General features: G+C 36.6%; 1 protein-coding gene and 1 pseudogene across 1 annotated transcript in view; one reads left to right on the forward strand and one right to left on the reverse strand.

Moving 5' to 3' along the window:
* The window catches only part of ROBO1 (roundabout guidance receptor 1), a 1,126,461-nt gene that overhangs the window by 227,960 nt on the left and 879,612 nt on the right, over positions 1-18,889 (reverse strand). The gene's annotated exons all lie outside the window — the stretch shown is intronic.
* LOC123863297 (ATP synthase subunit f, mitochondrial-like) lies at positions 10,660-10,918 on the forward strand (annotated as a pseudogene).

The following is an 18,889-nucleotide window of genomic DNA, read 5'->3' on the forward strand; positions in this document are numbered from 1 at the left end:
TTAAGGAGGAGTGCAACTTTTTTTTTTTTCAATATACTTTACACAACATTCTTGTTTTATATAATTGAACTCTCCAGGAGCTCTCTGATGTTCCCTTAATCAGTTATACTTGCACAGAAAACACCAGGGACAAACAAGTACTAGGTAAACATGTCTCAGAGAAAGAATCTTCCAATAATAATACGCTTCTTGAGAAGTTTTAATAAAAGCTATGTCATGAGCTGGAAATAAATTATATGATATGAAATGAAAAGCTAACTTTCATTCTTTTTTATAGATAGATTTCTAACAAAAAGTAATTCCAGAAACTACAGTTTAGAAAGAATCTTTTTGCAAGGAATAAAATACATATGTAGCAGAGGAAATATCAGGTGGGAAGCCAGTATAATAAATCACACTCTCAATAAATTGAATGAAAGGATACAAAATGAATTGAATGAAAGTTTAAATCCTGAGTCCACATTTATTTCATTAAGATTCCATCTACTGAACCTATCTTTAGCTCATCTGTAAATCAGAGTATACACAGTTTACCTACATGTGCCTATGACAAATAGCATTGAGAGGACTGTATGAGTTCCAATGACATCACTTTATGTAAATACCAGTGTTTTAGAGAAAAAGTAATTTGTAATTATACCATTTAGTGTGTTATACTGTTTAAATTGCTATTCGTGTTCCCTTTACATTGCTTAGAAGGACTCACATTTTAAAATCCACTTTGTCCCCCAGGCAGCTCTGCTGAAGGAAATGCGTATTTGACATGTTTTACAAAGAAAGTCAAAGTGAATTTAGCAAGGATCAAACTAAACTCAAGCTTTCTCTTTCTCAGCCCTTTCTTTCAAAAAGAACTTGTTTGTGTTTTTGGATTCAGTAAGGATTTTTCTGACCTTTAGCTGTCTGCAATTATTTTTTTTTCCACCTCCTTTTCCGGATTATCCAACTGTTTAATATATTCACACTGAGTCTCTTGGCCTTTCAAAGTTAAAAGGATCTATTAGAAAAGAAGTTTGTGATACACCATAATTTTACAGGAACAAATAAAAGGTCAAAGGATCCAAGCCCAGAGATGACAAGATAGTTCACTGATAAATCAATATTAGGCTCTATGTTGACCGTGACAGAAGGTTTATGAGCAAAGGGCAAATCATTTAGAGGGTTCAGGGAAACCTTGTGCTCGGGCAGGATTTCTCCCTCTGCACTTCTGTCTCCCCTGAAAATCCTCCCTTCTTGCACCAGAGTTCTCAGTATAAATATAATAAAATACAAGTTTAAAGTCAGGTTCTAACATCTAAAATATTTTAAATGCAAGTTTTTCCATCTATTTTCAATTAAATCGAGAGAGCATAAATTCAGTAAGTAATATGGAAGTTAGGATGGCCTCATGGTTTAATAATTAATGAATTGCAACTTCCACTTGGGTACAGGTAATGCCATGAAATTCCTCCAAACCAGTCTCTGGAAAATGGAGGGTATAGAGTTAAGTGCATCACCAAATAAGCATGTGTAGTGTCTTAATGTGTCAAAGCTATTTTAAATGATATGTCTACAGCTAAAGCAATTTTGTTTAAAAAAAAATACCACTTTCTTAATTATACTTGAAGAGGTCGAAGGACAAAAATGGTCAAAATTTGACGCTGTTAAAATCTAAGAGTCTACCTAAGGATTTATTTCAAAATAGTATTTTAGTATATATGTGATGTGTACTTGCACTGTCCAATAAGGCACCCACTAAATTTGGGACTATTAAGAATTAAGATGTTCCAGAAGTGTAAAATTCACGGATTTTGAACACTTAGTATGAAAAAATGATGTAGATCTCAATAATTTTTATATTGATTACACCTTAAAATGCTATGACTTTGGATACTGTAAGTCAAATATATTATTAAGATTAGTTTGGGGCTCCTGGGTGGCTCAGTCAGCTAAGCGTCTGCCTTCGGCTCAGATCATGATCCCAGAGTCTGGGAATCGAGCCCCGCATCGGGCTCCCTGCTCAGTGGGGGGTCTGCTTCTCCCTCTGCCTCCGCCCCTTCCCCTGCTTACGTTCCATCTCTCTCTCTCTCTCAAATAAATAAAATCTTTAAAAAAAAATTTGTTTTACTTTTTTCTTTTTTCCTTTTAACATGGGTTCTATAAAATAAAAAAAATTATATATGCAGTTCACATTCATACCTTAACATTATATTTCCATTGTCCTTGATGTGCACATGCTTTAGCATGTGTGATGTGTATGAGCATCTGTATGCATGTGCCCATACATATAGATACATTTTTATATTTTATATATATTTATACAGATAAATATATTTCCTAAAGAAAAGAATTATAGATAAATTAGATATCAATCTTATAGGTTTATATATAGAGAGAGATACATATATATTTCCTAAAAAGAAAAACTTATTGGGAAAGTATTGACTAAAATGATAGAAAATAACTTTTGTGAAACATGTAGATTTTTTGTAAAGGCCACTCAAATACTACACAAAGAACTGCTGGCTTTGAATGGCACAAGTTCAAGAATAGGTCAGCAGAAGCGAAGCATAATGCCCATAATGTCTGGGGAGCCTCCAGAGGGGAAAGTGATAGCATGTCTACATGTTTTAATCCCCCAGTAGCACAGGCAGTCGGCTCTGGAGGGAAGCAATAAGCTGCCTTTCCAGATAAGGTAATACAAGTGATTATGAAGAAAAGCTTTAAAATCCGTGCAGTAAATCACTAAAAAAAAAAAAAACCAATGTGTTCAGAATTCTTGAGGCAAGTGAATTATTTTTCCTGGATTGTGGTAGCGAGCTCTTCTTTGCTGGTTTGTAAAGGTGGCCCTTGGAGACTCTGAAATCTTGGAATGTAGCTTATTTTTATAGAACATCAACTAGATGCTTAAATAAGCCCCAAAGACTTTTTTTTTTTCCTCTGCCAATGTCCTAGAATGAGGGTTCTTCCTGCCGCTAAACACTAGGGAGATGGTAAGAAAGATATAAATGTAAAATCTAATTTGTAATCTCTTTTGTAATTACAAACAAACTGCACCAAGGAGTCCTTCTTTACTTAAGTCACCACAAAGTCAGAATAAGTGAGGTTGGAGTGAAAATTTCCTCTGTGAAGGCAAGACAAATATAAAAGCCACAAGCTTTTCTTCTTCTTTAGACGTGGAGGTAAATGTCAAATTTCACTAAAATGACCTTTACTCTTATAACTCATCAATCACATTTTATTGCATTGATGTTTTGATATAACAAACTGCTATTAAAATGTATGCAAATCTGATCCTCCTCACTCCCAAGTAAACCAAAGTCCAATCCGAAATGTTTTCCTGTGAATATCAAACATCTCTCCTTATTAAAGTAATCGATACCATTTTCATTTATGTTGACTGTATCTTTTCACATGGTATTTTAGATAGGAAAAAGAGTCTTTAAGACTACAGAAAATGTTACTTTATAAACAGAATTTCAGAAAACATAATCTTGGATTCAGAGATTCCACAACTGTGAGATCAATTTAAGGATTCCAATTGACTTTGGTGTTTCTTCTCTTGTTTTTAATTGGTCTATCTAGACAAGCCCACACTATGTTCACAGTGTAGTTAAATACCAAGTGTTGACTCCTGACATTATGCTGTTATTACCTTAAAATGGAAACATTCATTTAAAGTATATAAGTGGTGTACTTTTAAAGAACCTTTCTGTGGTTTTTCCAAAAGCATTCCAAAGAGGTTACTTACGTTGCTTTGAAAGTGGTTTGAGTTATGGGAAGGCCGTAGCCTTCGACCAGCAGCTGAGACAGCAAAGGAGATGAAAGTTTTGAGCTCTGAGATCCAAGGGGAAACACAGCTGCTGCAGCTGGTCTGCTAAGATCTCAACACTTAGTACAATGATCGAGAAGGCGATAATGCCGTGTCTCGGCTTGAAAAGTGCATTAATAAAAACAATCCTTAAACAAAACAGGGAAATCGATTAATCAAATCTAGCCTCCAGGCTGAAAAACAAAATGATTAAAAAAAAAAAAAGGCAAGTGAAGGGGAAATCCTTTTAGATTTTTAGAGATAACTGCTTTTGAGACATCATCTTGGCTCAAAGACATCATATAGAGAATGGAATATAACTTCTTAAGAAACCAAGTTTAGGGGTGCCTGGCGGGCTCAGTCAGTAGACTCTTGATCTCAGGGCTGTAAATTCGGCCCCCATACTGGGTGTAGAGATTACTTAAAAATAAATCTTTTTTTTTTTTTTTAAAAAAAGGAAGCCAAGTTTACCTGGGACAGATACTTCTAAAGAGTTTCAAATTAATTTAATAGAAAATGGGAGTTTGACAAATGTGTATCTTCCACATTAGGTGCTAGAAATGTCTTGGGCCACAGTTTGTTTCCTTTTAATAGTTACACAGCAGAACACATGTGTAAAGCTGGTAGATCTTAGAGATTAACTGTGCCAACATGTGAAGTACCCGAAGCTGTACCTCGAAACAGTTGTCTACGGAGGGAAAACACGCTTCCATGAATCTGTCAGGGAAGCTACAGCAAAATATCTGGATATGGTGTTTTTTTTTCAAAATAATTATAAATATCAGAAAAATGTAAGACTCCTCTGCTCATATTAATAACACATTTCCTTGCAAGGGCTTCAAAGTTCTATTATCTTATTAAAGTTCCATTATCTTATTAACTTTAACTACCAGTCAGGCAGGTAAGAGAGTAGCATTATTATATCTATTACTACACCTATTTTAAAGATAAGGGCCCTGGCTTGGTAAGGGCATGTAACGTCTCCAAGGCCACACACTAAGTTAAAGAGGAAATAAAACTAGGCCAGCTCATCTTGGTCTAGAAATTCTTCGCTGTTCATTTACGGTAAATTCTGCTTTCAGGTAAAAAGAAAAGTTAAGATAATTAATGCATTATATTTTATATATATAATTGTTTTGTTTGTATAACAACAGTGCATTTGGAAAAAGGTTAACCTGACAAATGATTATAAAAATTATCAGACACCTAAGCAGCCTTCTGATATCTTCCCCCACCGACTTATTCTTGTCAAAAGGCAACATAAAACTAACCTGTGCGTTCTGTTTAGAGACTTTTTTTTTTTTTTAAGTAATCTCTACACCCAATGTGGGGCTTGAACTCATGACCCAGAAATCAAGAATCACATGCGATACCAACAGAGCCAGCCTGGTGCCCCAACCTGTATATTCTAAATATACAGAACCTTATTATTTTTCTTCATGCAAGAAACATTCCATGATTTTATGTTTTCTCTACAACCAAAGAAATGTGTTAGTTCAAATTGGCCTATTAGCTGTTCTAAAGAAAAAGGACAGATCTGTAGATACTACTTCTTTATCCCACCACTAAAAGCATAATTTTTTAAGAGTTATATAACAACTTCAGTAGGAAATATTTCCATTCAAACACTCATTCATTCAACTGAATTTGTTCTGAGTCCTGAGGATGAAGTAGTGAACAAAGAAGATGGAGTCTTTGCCCTCAGTGATAAGAGCTAAGTAGAAAAACTAAAGCAGGGTAAAGGGGATGAGAGTATGGAGAGGGGTGTAGGTTGCCTTATCACATACAAAATCAGAGCAGTCTGTTTTTCTTGACCACTATGTAGCATAGATTTAAAGGAAATGCAGAAGCAAACCAAGTGGGCATGTAGTAGATAGAACTATCTCAGCTGAAGGTATCTTCGAGCCTGGAGAGGAATGAGCCTCAGTGAAGAATGCAAGGTCAGAGAGATTTGGGATGGGTGGGGGCATGATAAATATAATGTCAGATTCATAGTCCATGTGGAGATCTTGGCTTTGAAAAAAGTGAGACCGAAAACATCCAAGAGTTGAGAGCAGAGCACAAAGTGAATTACATTTTATTTGTTTTTTTTTTTAAGATTTTATTTATTTATTTGAGAGAGAGAGAGAGAACACCCACACAAGTGGGGGGAGGGGCAGAGAGAGAGGGAGAGGGACAAGTAGACTCCCCACTGAGTGCGGGGCCGGACATGGGGCTCAATCCCAGGTCCCAGGACCCTGAGATCATGACCTGAGCCAAAGGCAGATGCTTAACTGACTGAGCTACCTGGGTGTCCCATGAATTACATTTTAAAAGGATCATTCTAGCTGCCTTGAGAAGAGAGAGAGAGATGAGGGTATTGAGCAGGGTGGAAGCAGGAGCCCACTTAGGTGGTGACTATAGTAATCCAGGTAAAGACAATGGTGGCTCAGTCTGCCACAGTGGTGGTGACACAAGGACAGGAAGAGAGCCTGGATACATGTTGAAGGTGCAGATGACAAGACTTGTTGATGGACTGGATGAGAGGTATGAAAGGAAGAGGAGGAGGCAAGCACGACTTTATGGCCTTTAAGTTGAGCAGCCAGAAAATGGAATTTCTCTGTGCTGAGCTGGGAAGGCTAGGAGTAGATCAGTCTTTAGATATTTGTTTTGGATACAGTGAGGTTGGGGCGTCTTTTAGATCTTCTAGTGGAGATGTTGAGTTGGCAGTTCAGTAGAGTTTAGTGGAGTAATGCTTTAAAATTATAGAGGTTTAAGGGATCCTAACCAACCACTTTCACTTACTCTGTAGAAAAGCGCAGGAAATGTTCTCAGAAACACACGTTCACTAGAAGCTTTGGTAAGAACCAGGGTCTCCTGAATCCCAGTTTATCTCTTACTTCAATATATCTTGTTATAACTAAATGTGAAAAAATGGTCAGTTTTTTGAAGGATCTTTAAGGAAAGGACTCCACGTTCAAATCTTTGAGTAAGTGAAAGTGATTTTACTTGTCTCCTTTTTGAAAATGCTCAAAGAGAAATTTAGTCTCTTTTGAGTGGTTCGGTTATTATGAGAATATCAATAAATAAAGTTGAAAGTAAATATCTGAGGCCTGTTTTTGTTTGATTTTTAAAATAATTTGTATCTCTCATATCATATTCCTTTTCTAGCCTTCCAAGAGCAAGTACAGAAGATATAAAAGGATTGGAAGGAGGGTTCAAAGCATCCTTCTATGAGTAATACCTCTTCTTTACTGTTTAATTCCTAGTTTCCACATGTCTTTCAGACAGATGAGGCTGGGAGAGGCCCTTCATGTTGTTTTCAATCAACCTCTCTCTCCTATATCATATATACATACACATACAGACAAATACACATTTTAATTTCCCTTTTTGTAGTGGCATTGGACATTGAGTTTGGCTGCAAAATTATGTTTTCAAATATGGGTTAATAAGCTTTATCTCAGAGTATGATGCTAACATTTTTGAATAGAAAAAAGGTAGCCAAAAAAGGTACCTATATCACTCTACATTTTAAATATTAATGTGCTATGGCGAGCTCTGTGAATTGTGTAAGACTGTTGAATCACAGACCTGTACCTCTGAAACAAATAATACATTATATTAAATAAATAAATAAATAAATAAATATTACTAGTACATTTTAACATTAAATTTGAAACCAAATAACACGTTTAATGAGAAAGGATTAAAGTAATCACACATCAAGGCCATACCTGCAAGAAAATAATAAAATAGGAGCTCATCCTTTTTCATCCCCTTCTGTTATGTAAGTCATAGGTAGAATATTAAGGCACATATGTGATGATACAGAATAAAACAAAATCTTTCACGAATTTTAGGGAACAAAAAAGTCTGTCAGGAAGTCCTATATGGAGAAGGGCTACAAGAACAAGAACAGTGCAGGTGGTGACAAGGGCCAGCAATGATGCAGCAGAGCAAAATGCTTCAGGCAGAAGTGCTGGTGCGTGAACTGGGACACCCAATCGTTGCAGCAAACTACGCCTTCAATTTCTCAGTGCAGTATTTTATTTATTGTTCTGCTTGCTGGTCTACCATAGATGGTTAGATAAATAATACAATTACAAAAGATTCTAGAAGAGAAACATAGGATGATTCTGTCTTTGGAAAGTCCATTTCTGGTCTGGGAAACACCTCACTGAGGGATAACAATCTTTATTACCTTTTACTCTTTCATATACATCTTTTAAATAATTTTTTAAACATCATGTTTAAAAAATACACATCCATGGGGCACCTGGGTGGCACATTTGGTTAGGCATCTGACTCTTGATTTTGGCTCAGGTCATGATCTCAGAGTCCTGGGATTGAGCCCAGCATGGGCGCTGCTCTCAGCAAGGAGTCGGTTTGAGGATTCTTTCCCTCTTCTTCTGCACCCAACCCCCTCCCCTCGGCTCATGCGCTTGCGTGCTCTCTCACTCTCTCAAATAAATAAATAAATTTTTTAAAAAAACCCTACATGTCCGTTAGCTTACTTATGAGTATTGTCAAGAAAATCTATTTGTTGTCTGTTCTAAAATTAAGAGAATAAGAATGTTTGGCATTTGGATAAGTCAGGACCATCACTAGGTCTCACTTTCCTCATTATAAGGCAGCTGTGGAGATTAAATATTATATACCTGCTGCACAAAGAACACTCAATAATTGTTGGGTTTTTGTTACTATATGTTTCTCTATAAATTATAGCTAATAATTCTCACAGATAAAGTATAAGAATTTATTTGGAAAGGGTACCTGAAAGCACTTGAAAATATATAAATCAGTTTTATAAAGTGTGTATCAGTATTATAAACTATGGTTGACTGATCCTCAACAATGAGACATGGAAAATACAAAAAGTAAGTTAATAGAATTATTTGAAAATAAAACAACAAAAAGCAGAGATAACTCTTTTGAAAATGTAAAGCAGCCTTTGTTATCGAGATTTTGTTTTTCAGATTAATCTTCTTCATTTAACCCAAAATAATTTATAGGCTGTCAACCAACACATTGATTTCTTATTTAAAAATATTAAATTTAGTATTTTTAGTATAACATAACATAAATGTATAAACATTATAAGCAAACATTTATGGGATGCTTATGTTAGTTATCAATAATGTTATGAATAGTAATCTCTCTCTATATTATACATTTAAGCAATACATTAAGGCAATGTGTGTAGCTTCCCAGAAATTTAAACCATGTTTTAATTTAGAATCAGTTCCTAGGAAATGAAGCATAACATGTAGCATGCATTCATTTTTCATGGTTTCTATCAATCTCTAAAGCTATTTAAGAATTTCATTTAATATTGTAGGATATTTATAATTAAGCAAAGCAATTTAATACATGTTAAATAGAAGTACAAAGATGATTTGTGGGAAAGAGTACTTAAATACTCTGAAATATATCTGACTCCAATTAAGCGAGAATCTTTATCATTATAACAGATTTCTCTCTTCTCTATGGTAATGCCAATTCTACTTTCTATAGTATGTTACAACAACCCTTATTAAATAATACTACCAATGACAAAACACTTTAACTGGAGACTAGCAATTCAGACAACATTAAGAAGTTACCAACAAAGGGCACTGGCTGCCTCAGGGGGTAGAGCATGCGACTCTTCCTCTTTGGGTGGTAAGTTCAAGCACCACGTTGGGCGTAAAGCTTACTTAAAATAATAATAATAATATAAAAAGAAAAATGAATATTTTTAAAAAGTTACCAACAAAAATTAGGAAAAAATGTGGTCAGGATTATGATTTAATTCTGCCTTATCATAACTTTTCATAAAAATACTTAATGCTCACCATTGTTCAATTCTTTATCATGACTATTCAGTGCTCTGATATTTTAGCAATGAGAAGGTAGATATCTATAAGTGAAACAAGGGAATTAGGTAGGGTTCAAATCATAAAGGACTCTGAGTACCAGGTTAAGAAATTTGACTTCACCATGAAGACAATGACCTTTTGAGAGATTTGTAGAACATATATGATGAGATAGGGTTTGCATATCAAATAAATTTTTCAATGGCAAAGTAGAAAGCAGTTTTGAGGGGTTGGAAGCCATAGACAAAGAAACAGTTAAGAAATGCCAAGTGGTAATGATGGGTTATGAGATATGTGGTCAACAGATTCTATTCACGGTGGCCACTGAATGGGAATATGATGGTTAATAGATAGGAAAGAAGATGGTGACATTAAAAATGGCTTGGGTCAATTAAATTCATCGAAAAGAAAAAAATTAAAAGGAACAGATTTTAAGAGATAATAAACTCAGTTTCAGATACTTTTGGAGGTGATTGCAGGAGGCACAAGTGAAGAACACAGTGAGCATTTGGTACTTTTGAGTTTGCAGTTGTAGAACAGAGTTCTCAGAGTCATCACTTGAGTGACTGGAAAAGCAGGGGAAGGGATGAAGCAGGACAGGAGGGAAAGGATGGAGGGGAGGTGACAGGGGAAAGGAGAGGAGTTAAGCAAAAGTTGCACACAAAAGGAGATGAAAAAAGTAGGGAACATCACACATAGCACTATACTTATATAATATATATATTATATATATATACACATAGTATACATAATATATATACTATACACAGTATATGTAATAATATGTATTATATATAGTACATATACATATAGTGTACATATACTGCATGTATACATATAGGATGCATTTTATATTATATATAAATATAGTAGATATAATGTCACTCTAATGGTTAATTTTATATGTCAACTTGGCAAAGCGATGTTACCCAGTTGTTTGGTCAAACAGCAGTCTAGATGCTCCTGTAAAATTAATTTTTAGATGTGATTAACATCTAAATCAGGCCCAGCAGAGCAGACACCCAGGATTCCAACATGGCGTCATCTGACCCAGTGAAGGAGAAGCAGCTCATGGATGTGCAACTAGGAGAGCTGCCCAGCTGGATACTGATGTGGGATTTCACCCCTAAGAGCATTGCTGGAGCGTTTCAAAGAGGTTACAAGAACCACTACGCAAGTACCACTGAAGAGGGCCCCGTGTGGAGGCACATTTGGCATTCCTGACCATGACCTTTGCCTGGCACCCTTGAATCCTTTCATATCCTAATCAGAATTAACATCCAATAAAAGATGACTGGTACTGGGGGGCATCTAAATCAGTACACTTTAAGTAAATCAGAATACCCTCCATAATGTGAGAAGTTTTATCCAAATAGTTGGAAGTCCTTAGGAGAAAAGGCTGAGATCCCTTGCCATCCTTCCTCCCTCCACACACACCAGAAGGAATTCTACCTCCAGACTCAAGACAGCAACATCAACTCTTCTCTGAATCTCCAGCCCATGAGCATGCCTTGCAGAATTTGTTCTTTATTTGCCAGTCACCCCCCATCTCCTATTTTTTTCTATAATCTCTCCTCCAAGTTGACTTAGTATTATTTCCGTTTCTCTGGAGAAGCCAAAGGAATATATTTGTATTAAAAAATATATACACTGGGCCGCCTGGATAGGCTCAGTCTGTTAAGCATCAGGTCATGATCCTGGGATCCTGGGATCGAGCCCCACATCAGGCTCCCTGCTCAGCAGAGAGCCTGCTTCTCCCTCTGTCTCTGCTGCTCCCCCTGCTTGTGTTCTCTCTCTCTCTGTCAAATAAATAAATAAAATCTTTAAATATATATATATGCCAAAATACGAAAAGTAGCTTTCTCTGCATGTCAGGATTACGGATGAATTCTACTTTCTTCTTTATTCACTTCTGTATTCTATGATTTTTCTTGGGAAAGCATATATTAGTTTTACTTTTATAGTCAGAAGTGAGCCATAAATTCTTTTAACTAAAAGTAAGAATTAGAAATTCACATTACAAATCCCAAATAAATCTTGTATGGCAACCATTAAAAACTTTCCAAAATTGTATACATGTTGGAAATTGTATACAATTTTAATATAGAGATTTGTCTAATAAAAATGCAATAAAGATTATAGGTTCCTTTCACATATTTCAACTAACTTTTATAGTTTGCCAAAATATTAAACATTTTGAAAGGTCCTGGCCAAGTGGATGGGATGTTTTCCAGAGTACAAAAATTTGCTCACATTCTAAAAGGATGGTCTAACATATCCAAAAAGAAGGTTATAACTAGAAAGTGCGGAAACTGATCGACAAAATAATAGATAAAAAGAGGGTCATAAACCAGAAGTTTGTTTGGGATTAACCATCCAACCACTGTCCACTGAGAAAAGTGCCAGTGTACAAAAATGTGCTTTACCTGGTCCTGGGAGCACACAGAGTGCCTATTTTGAAGATGATATCATTAAGTTCACTAAGCCTGATGCCACTAAACATTTGAATCAAACCTTGATACTTTGATTTCATGCTCACCCCGCGGCAGCCCAAAGGGAATATATGTCTTTGTAATATGGCCATGAAAAGAAAAGTTGGTGTTTTGGAGAACATGAAATATCTGAGTTAGCGTTCTGGTTTATGTTCTTTTTTTTTTTTTTTTTTTAAGATTTTCATTTATTTATTTGACACAGAGAGAGAGAGAGAGAGAACAAGCAGGGGGAGCGCAGGCAGAAGAAGAGGGAGAAACAGGCTTCCCACTGAGTGGGGAGCCCCATGTGGGGCTCAAGGCAGGGCTCAATCCCAGGGTCCTGGGATCATGACCTGAGCCGAAGGCAAGCACTTAAGGACTGAGCCACCCAGGCACCCCTCTGGTTTATGTTCTAATAAGTCTCCTTGAGCTTGATTAACATGAATCCCTCCGAGAAACAGATTTATTCTCTGAGTGCTAACAAACCAGGTTTGCAAACCTGCAAAGTTAGGTAGAATGCAGGCAAAGGGAGATTCAGCAAGGCAAATTTGCTAATGCCACCCTGTGAGAGCTACCTGGGTAGATAATTTGCCTTCAACAATTGTCACATCTCTACATTGCCAGGCAATGTGAGTTTTTTCATTATCATTTTACACCATAATTATTCAAATTATATGGTCCTTGAAACTTAAAGTGGTTCAGATACCCTCATTAAACTATGCTTTACATATTATTATGTGTCTTTAAAATTCTCTGCTCAGGCTTCATGCACTGTTGTTACTGTTACAACTAGCGTTACTTTAAGCTTAACTTTTAAAACTAGGTCACACACAAGAGTACAAAAAGGAAGAAAACTCTACTGTAAATATCATTAAACAGAAAAAAAATATTTTGATTTAAACAAACATCCTAGTAGAAACTAAAAAAGTACTGCAAAAGAAACCTGAAGTATCACAAACTGCTCATTCACTCAACAGAAAATGGTGAAAACCTAGGAGAATCTTCCTCATCTCCCCCCTTTTAAAAAACTAAGGGAAATACAAGTGGGAAACTACACCCAAATCAAAAAGTACTTTCACATGTTGTTTTTATTTTTCTAGGAAGAGAAAACATTTAAAAGTTAAAATAGAGTTAGTTCCATGGGAATATTCAGAAATGATACACTACCAGAACTTTCTATTTTTTTTTAAGCTTCATGGGTCACAAATTATATTCTAAAAGGAAGATCTATTTTCTAATTAATCTACATAATGATTCTAATTCCTTTACAGTTTTAAACATCAGAAATGGGTTTTGAACAGGAAATGTAAATTGCTGTTTCCAGAACTTACCGTTAATTTTTTAGAGGAACAAAACTTCAGCTAAACTTGAGAAGTATACTTAACCTACAGTAAACATCATACCGTAGCAAAAACCAGTAAAAAAAAAATCCAGGGGAAAAGGCCAAGAACAAGCACATAAACAAAGTGAATAAACATGTCACCAGAAGAATATAGAAGCTATCTAAAGCTGAATAACTTCCCGATGCTTATTACAAGGATGTCATCTTGGGAGATAAAATATAGTACCATAAATTTAAAGGTCACTGAATTTTTCAAGGTAACCCAAACATTGTAAGAACATACAATTAATTCTCCCAACAGTTAGTGTAGAACTGATAATTGCAAGAACCCCAGCTATGTCTCAGAAAGTCTGTATCTACTTACGTGCTCTGACCTTTAGGTACAGTCCAACTTAGTAAAAATAAACTAAATTATCCAATCTCCTTTGTTTATCCAATCTCCTTACGTTTAGAGCATAATGACCGCCCCAAAAAATCCTTTTTAAAAATCATACTTCATACAATTAAATGAATAATCTGCATTTGACCAAAATGTATTTCACAATCTGGATTGTCACTGTAATCTATAAAAGATGATAGACATTTGGAAATTATCAGAATTATTTTCTCTAGTCCTAAAGAGCCACTCCTAAACTTCATCCTCTTAATCCTTTAAATATCCCATTCCAAATTATTCTATTGACTTCTTAGAACAATATTTACAGTGTTCATTAACTAAAGATGAATTACATTTAAAAGTGAGTTTAGGGGCGCCTGGGCGGCTCAGTTGGTTAAGCGACTGCCTTCAGCTCAGGTCATGATCCTGGAGTCCCTGGATCGAGTCCCGCATCGGGCTCCCTGCTCGGCAGGGAGTCTGCTTTGCCCTCTGACCCTATCCCCTCTCATGTGTTCTCTCTCATTCTCTCTCTCTCAAATAAATAAATAAAATCTTTAAAAAAAAAAAAAGTGAGTTTAACAGTTTTATTCATATTTAAATCCATTTTAAAAATCTCCAGTAGAGCTCAGGTGTTAAATATTATTTATTATATTTATTCACACAATACTTAACCTTCTAAAAGCTATTTTTTCAAGGCGCCAAATGGGCGGTAAAATCATTAGGTAACAAATTTGTGGCAACAAATGAACATGACAAGTACTAAGAATGTGTACATAAAAAAAGATTGTAGTCTCATAGGCAAGCTACATTTTGTAACTATTGGACATGGGTGCAAATGACAGGAGGAAATGTGTTTTTCCAATTATAATAGGTTAATAGACAGATGTAAAAAACTTGAAATTTTGAAAATTTAAATTTTGTATGCTTTTGGCAATGAACCATAAGTGGTTCACTTAAGAGTTAAGCATCAGTCCAGTCCTGATTGTGAGCCGGATGTTTTGAATTGCACCCTCTTCTTTCAATAGCCCCAAAGAAGTCAGGTCTAAATATGCCTATTCTTCACCTCAGACTTGAAGAGGTGAAGGCAGTGGTTCTCAAAGTGTTGTCTCTGGACCAGTAGCATCAGCATCATATGGGAATATTTTAAAAATGCAAACTCTCAGACTCAACTCCACACCTGCTGAATCAAAAACTCTGGGCGTATGGTCAGCAATCTGTATTTTGTCAAGACCTTCAGGTTATGGTGATACAGGCTAAAACTTAAACAACCATGGGTTGAAGTAATTTGCCTAAGGTTATACATCTAGGAATTGGTGAAGTCTGAAGGGAACCAGGTCAGCCTCCCTCTTTTAAGGAAGGCCCAAGCTTTAAGCCAGGACCTTGTATATGGCTTTCAGTTAAAGGTGACGCTTTTTGTTTCAGATCCATATTTCTTTCTAAACTGGGTTCCTTCTAATAAAGAGAATATGCTGAACATAATGGAAACTTTGATGATATGGAATCTTACAATGCCTCAAGGTCAGCATTCTGACAAATGTTCAACTGTCATGTAAAACACAGGAAACATTCCCAATATATTATCAAGATTTGAGATTAAAATACATAATGCCTCTAGCTCCCAGCTGTTGATCTGGCCAGACGAATTCTTCCTCCCACCTTCTCAGACTGCAAACAGGTTTTCTTCATGAACAGGGAGGGGGCAGCGTTTTCGGGAGGGCACTCTGACCAAGAGATGGTTATTTAATGTTGGGAAGCCAGCAGAACAGGGGACATCCTTCCTCTTAGAGGACATACCAGAGGAAACCAGAAGCATACATACAGTCCCACACCTCTAAGACAGCTCTCTCGTGTACCTCTTCATCCAGCTCTGATCCCTCCTTCACCAGGACCACAAACAGACACTTGATGAACCAGGCTACACCCAAGTTGTTATCACAAACAAGCCCCAGCAAGGGGACCAATCAGTGCTGGCCAGAATCTCAGTACCGGCAGACTCTTAGGAAGTGGAAACGTGGAATCCGTGTGGGTATGGGTCCAAAGCACTTTGTTTAATGGAATACGTAGGTAAGGCCAAGTCTAGAAGTCAAGTTTTCCACAACTTAAATAATAATGATGATGAAGAGACCGACCATTATTATCTCAGGACATATTCTGGGAACTGCTTTTAAAAATCCCAAATGCTTCCTTTTTCTTCAACATGCATAAATCACCCATTTGTTCACCAACTATCTGCTGAACTCCTGTTTTGTACCATGTTGGGTCTAGGTGAAATATAGGGAGGTGGGAAGACCAATGACAGACCCCTGAAGTAGTACAGTAGAAAGTAACTCCTGTCAGGGTGGTCCTAGTAGAGATGGAGAGAAGTATTATAGATGGGGTGTGTTTGGAAGTAGACTCTTACTGATGAGTTAGATGTAATGACAGAAAGTTTGAAGTATAAGTTTTGGAGAAAGTATGATTTTGGAGCTGAGAAGATCTAGGATAGGACCAAGGAAATGTAGTGGAAAAAATTATTGTAGATAAGAAGGTCAGGGAACTAAAGGCCAACTCTCCAAGATGGTGACAGATACCAGAATTGAAAAAAAAAAAGGCAATTAATATGGTGTTACAGTTATTACTGAAAGAAAACAACTGGAGGGTATCAGTATATGATAGCAGTGAAGAAGGATATTGAGAGGTAGAGTCTGCTTAAATGAACTTCAAAGAAACAGGGATTTTTGGAAAAGGAGGGAAGAGAAATCATACTTTCATTACCCCACGAGGTGTTTTGAATAGAAAAAAAAAAAAAAAACGTGGAGAACCATTGCTTCAAGAACATAATGATGCCTCTAATTATTCTGGTCTAACTGTGGTTAAAGACTTTCTCCTTGGCTCAGAGGAAATGATGATGGATTTTTTTCCCCAAAAGAATCATTACCAGGAAACTAAGGAAGATGAACAAAACAAGAGTAGAAAGGCAGAGAAATGAGTAAGCTTAAAAAAGGGATTCCTCAACATAAATAACTGGTCTAAGCGTAGACTGAATTGCCTAGAACGAGGACTCAATAGTCGGCCCTGATTCATTTTCCTCACCCAGAACCCATGGGGCTTGCCTGCCAAATGAAGTGACTTCAACTCAACTGAACCAGAGGTAGATTTGTAGCTTCTGCCAGGACCTCCCAGCTACCAGCCCTCAAGGTGTTCTCTTTGGCTGCCCTCTACTACTCGAAGCTTCCCTCACTTTAGCAAATGATCTCTTCTTGGAAGAGGTACTTTCCCACCTCGTCCCAAAAACTGTGTCAACTGTTTCTGTTGTTGTTTTACATTTCAGCTTAGTTTTTTTAAAGATTTTATTTATTTGAGAGAGAGAGAGTGAGGGAGAAAGAGAGAACACGAGACAGGGGAGGGTCAGAGAGAGAAGCAGACTCCTACTGAGCAGGGAGCCCAATGCAGGGCTTGATCCAGGGACTCCGGGATCATGACCTGAGCCATCCAGGCACCCCTAAATTTCAGTTTTATTGAGGTATCACAGACAAATAAAATTGTAAGATATTTAAAGTATACAATGATTTGATATGCATATACATTGTGGAAGGAGTCCTCATCTAGTTAATCAACACATCTGGCATGTCACATATTTAACTTTGTGTGTGTGTGAGAACATTTAAGTTCTCCTCTCTTAGCAAATTTCATTATACAATGCAGTGTTGTCACCTAGAGTCACCATGTTTTACATGAGATCCTCAGACCTTACTCATTGAGGGAACCAAGGAGAGACTGGTAAAAGAATACACACTTTCCTTGTCTACTTTTACAGCTGCCCTGCTGTAAGTTTTTCTTGAGCATCCCACGTGGTTGCACGTGAACTTCCTTCACCAATTAAATTCCTGCTATCTCCTTCTCATATGTGTATTATCCTTAAGTCTCACAAGGGAGTCTGGGGGTTTCTTCTCCTATTTTCTTTAAGATTTTATTTCTAAGTAATCTCTCCACCTGATGTGGGGCTCGAATTCACAACCCTGAGATCAAGAGTCACATATTCTACCAACTAAGCCAACCAGGCACCCATCTTCTGCATTTTTTAACTAAATGACCTGACCCCTTCTTCTGCCTTGACTATCCTACAGATGACACATTTCCTAAATATATCTCTGGCCTGCAACTCTCCTAATTTCCTTCTCAGATTGCTCAAGGATATTAAATGCATAAACTTAAACTCTATCTGCTCACTCAGAAACCCTATTGTTCTTCCTATTTCCTTTATCTTTAGAAAATAGCATCCCCTTCCTCAGTTTCCAAGGCTAGAAAATGTCCCATCTGGACTCTATATTTACCTTCAGCCCTTCATTCAGTCAATCACCCTGAAAGAAATTCTCAACCTAATTGCATAATTTCTACCGTTCCTACTGCCACGCTCCTGCCTTCGGATTCTCCTTCCAATGGGACTTCTGCCTGCAATCTATCTTCCACAGTGACAGCCGGCTTGCCTTTTCTAAAACATGGCTTTGAGTCTATTACTTCCCACAGTCTAAAAGCTTCACTGACTCCTATTATAGAATAAAATTCTAACTTCTTAGCATGGTCATACAAAGTTCCATTTTCATTACATATTGCCATGAATCCTACCTAGCTACTGCCACATCCTGAATATAGCATATGTCTCTGCTTTTATGTCTTATCAACCATAAGACAAAAAAAATACCTTTCCCTTGCTCATCCTTCAGGATATTTTTCAAAAGCTACCTCTTCAAAGAAGCTTTCCTTGATCTTCTCTTTCTTCCTGTTAGAAATAACTGCAATTTCTTTTATGTACTTTTTTTTTTTTTTTTGTAGCTCTCTTGAGCCCCTTATACCTAAGTAGGTGTATATTGACTTTATTTCTCAACTAGATTAAGTTTCTTAGACTTCCTAGGACATTTAATAGAAGCTGTTGAACAAGCAAAAGGGAGACAGAAAGAAGGCTCCCTAAGACTTTCACATTTTAGAATATTTGGATTTAGAACAACCCAACGGTGGTAGATAGACTAGCTCTCCAAAGATATTCATACCTACTCCCTTAATCTGTGAATACTGTTACCTCAAATGGCCAAAAGGGGC

Source organism: Mirounga angustirostris, unplaced genomic scaffold, assembly GCF_029215605.1.
Source record: "Mirounga angustirostris isolate CCGP_5_RB_7025 unplaced genomic scaffold, mMirAng1.0.hap1 SCAF_1, whole genome shotgun sequence".
NCBI lineage: Eukaryota > Metazoa > Chordata > Mammalia > Carnivora > Phocidae > Mirounga > Mirounga angustirostris.